The following is a 3,794-nucleotide window of genomic DNA, read 5'->3' as shown; positions in this document are numbered from 1 at the left end:
AACTATTTATATATCACTATTACTATTATTATTATATCATAAAGAAGTTATTAATTAAACATAAATAAAATCGGAAAAAATCTATAAAATAAAAAACAATAGACGATTAAACAGAAAAGTTAAATAAATGTCTCTCTTCCAAAACTTTTGAGTAGAAGCGATAGTAGCGAGATACATTAAGGCACTTCGCACATTCATATTAGGTTCGCTAATGTCCATCCTGAAAAAATAATATATATTAGTTTTTATGTTCGAAATGTTTAAAAAATCAGGGCTTACTGTCACAAATTGTTCTTATATATATATATATATATTGTTCTTCTTATACGCTTTAAGAATTTTCAGAAGCATCCATTCGATATAGGACTGAAACTTGTTTTTTGAATTTATTTTCATCGAATTTCACGCTGAAAATTCTTACAGGTTAAGTAACAAAAAGCAAGTAGTTTATTAATTATCACAAATTACAATGATTAATAAATAAAGTTCGCCTTCTTTCGTAAAGAAGGAATGCCAGCTTTTAATAATTCAAGTATGGCCCTTATGTAACTTTCTCGTTTTTTAGCAATGAAATATAAACTTTTTAATTTATTAAGGATTTCATCTTTATTTTATTGAATTTCAGTATTTACCGTGCTTGAAAATCAATCTTCTTGGTTAAAGCTTCACCTTTTTCGTTTAAGAAATAACTATCCAAGTTAAAGTTTCCTAATTTCAAATAAAAATAAATCGTTTTGTCAGGAAAATCTACTACTAAATTCAAAGAATAATTATACTCTTTATTGATTCGTAACTAATTCGTTAACAAAGAGATGCGTTTCCAACTAAATTTATGAAACTTTAACTTTAATAGCTTATTTTTTGAAAAAAAGATGAAACTTTGATCAAGAAGATGGATTTTTGATCACGAACAAGACTCAATTTAAATGAAATACAAAAAATTGGAAATAAATATTTGGCCTTTATTCCTAAAAAGGCTAGTTTTCAATCAGCAGTTACAAACATTACAAATATGCAGTACTTCGATTTTCAGATGAAGAATTTAATTTTCTAACCCATACCAACTTTGTTAGTAGTACTACAGTTATTAAGTTAAAAAATTTTAAATCGAATGATTCGGTAACTGTAAGCATTATCATACAGAAATAAATAATATAAATAATATAAGTAGCGAACATTCCAATGAATTGATGGCGTTCACGTAGACTCCCTTTGACTGCAGAAAATCCGCTAATTCGTCTGGAGTTTTCAAAGAATCCTGAAGAAAAAAAATTTCAATCAATTATTGATGCATATTCTAGATTTTATAAACAAATATCCCTACACTTTGCAGACATCTTATGTTCTTTGAAATATCTTTTATGCGGAACGCGTCCAGATTCGGGACTCCGAAAACTCTCAAACGCAACAACTTTTATGAATTCTAAAATGAAATCTCAAAATTGAACCCTTTTATTTTGGACTTTCACATGACCATAAGTTGAATAATAAGAATTAAAGGCCACTTACCATAAGGAAATCTGATGTAATCATTGATTCACAAAACACTAAAATACTGTCACTTTTCCAAATTCACTCCTTGACGCGCCACCTACTACCACGAAAACTAGAATGAAAATGGACGCGAAAACGACGCTGCCCTGTCTGCTACCTGCTACTCCTACCCCCACCCGCCATCACTGTGCTTCTATCACACTGAGCTGGAGTCAGCTCACGCTCCCGTTGGAGTGATTCGCATGATCACTCCTCTTTGGTGTCAAAAAACGAACTGTAGGAGTTGGAGTCAACCGATTATGACTGCAATTGGGAGCGAAAATGTGACTCCTATGGAGGGAATCAAGCTTCTGACTCCAACGGACAGACATCATGACTCCATCGTAGTTAATATAGCAGTCGCTCCCGATGTGGAGTTTAATTTTCGCTCCATGAAATTTAGAGAGTATATTTCAAGAAGAAAGATTCTTTTATTAAAGCAGAAACATGTTTTTTTATCTTAATAAAGTTTGAATATGTCTCCCGCTCGCGGCATTTTTCACTAAACTCATAGATTGGCTATATCTTTGTAACGTCATTCTTCGCAGAAAAATTCAAACTATCTAAATTATTCAAATTAAAAAAGAAATTAAACATGGTTTCTAAACATTCATTTCAATATATAAATGTCTCTGAATAGCTTTCATGTATTATTATCAAATAATAATTAATAATAATTACAAAGAAAAAATTTTTAATAGGCTGCCCTAGCTTTAAATAGCTTCTGCCATTGTCAACGTGTTTGAATGTTTTGTGGTAAACAAATCAAAATTTTATTCCGATCTTTATCCTCCCTAGAATCACATTTAGCCGCAAAACACTTCTTACCCTGGCGGACTGAAGGAACCGAATGGACTCTCTACAAAGTATCCGTAAAGACCCCATTGGGTACCCATTTGGTTCCTTTTAAAAAAAAATAATTTAAAAAAACAGAAAAATCAACTTTTAAATTGTTTAAAATTAGAATTCTACGTTAAAATTCCCTGTAGAAGGTCATGGAATAATCCCAATAGTTTTTTTTTTCAACGGTAAAAGGTTTAAAAAAATATAAGACGTGTAACGCCTGTTGACTGCTGCACTTCAAGCACATCATCTGTAAATAGCAGTCAACAGGCGTTATAGATCTTATATCTTTTTTTAACTTTTTACCACGGCAAAAAAAAAGTATTGCGATTACTCCGTGTGTTTCCAATAAAAAATTTAATGTAAACTCCGAATTTCAACAGTTTAAAAGTTGACCATGCTGTTTTTTTTTTGAGTTTTTTAAAACGGAACCGAATGGGGACCCAATGGGGCCTTTACGGGTACATTGTAGAGGCTCCATTCAATTCTTTCGGTCTTCCAGGGTAGCTAATAATTTACCTTCTTTATGAAATTATCTTATTTCCAAATCCATTCTTTGTTCATGTCTTTGACCCCACTGCCCCCCGCTTTTGAACTCAATGCTTTAGAAGCGGTCGCGTATATTCGACTGTGGCGCCATCTAACAAGCCCGAAGGTTTTTAAGATAAGATAAAAGATGCTTGAGATTATATCCAGATGATTTCTAGATGATTTAATTTAAAAACTTATAAATTGAAAAACTAATAGAAGAAACACATAGAAATACATAAAGAATTGGTTAGTTAATTATTTATGTATTTCTGTTTGCTTTTTCTATTGGTTTTTCCATTAGAAAAATTGTTTTGAAGAAATAAGAAGATGATTCATGTATGGTTGAAGGCAGTTTGTATTTGAAACTTGTAATTATTTTCACAAACATTGGATCACAACCGATTCTTTCACATTTCGGATACTGATGATACTTTTCCCGACGAGTTGATGGACAGCTTAAAACTGAAGACTTCTGTTTATCACTTAAAAAGCTCATTTTTAGTATTTTTCTGACAGCACTGGACACCACAAACAAACACAAGACACTCAAAACATTCGACAGCTGTGATTTGGTAAACAGTAAAGGAGGGAGAGAGATAGATTCAAGTATGGCCCCTGAGCGACGTGAAGAGGGGAACGACCGACAGAGCCATCTAACCAGCCCGCAAAACAGTATCAGAAATATAAGTGACCGCGGTTTCCTATACTAGTGTCCAGAGCTTGTCTAAGGGTACCTTTTGACGGAGACCGTTTTGAATTAATTGTTGAATTAATTTGACACATCTAGTTCGTATCTAGGTTATCAACCAATCAAATTTGTCATAAACCAACAAAGTAGCTAGAAATGAATCCTATGAAAAATATTGATTCCACGCTTAATTTAAAAC

This window comes from Belonocnema kinseyi, chromosome 6 (genome assembly GCF_010883055.1).
Source record: "Belonocnema kinseyi isolate 2016_QV_RU_SX_M_011 chromosome 6, B_treatae_v1, whole genome shotgun sequence".
Lineage (NCBI taxonomy): Eukaryota > Metazoa > Arthropoda > Insecta > Hymenoptera > Cynipidae > Belonocnema > Belonocnema kinseyi.
This window is presented reverse-complemented; position numbering follows the sequence as displayed.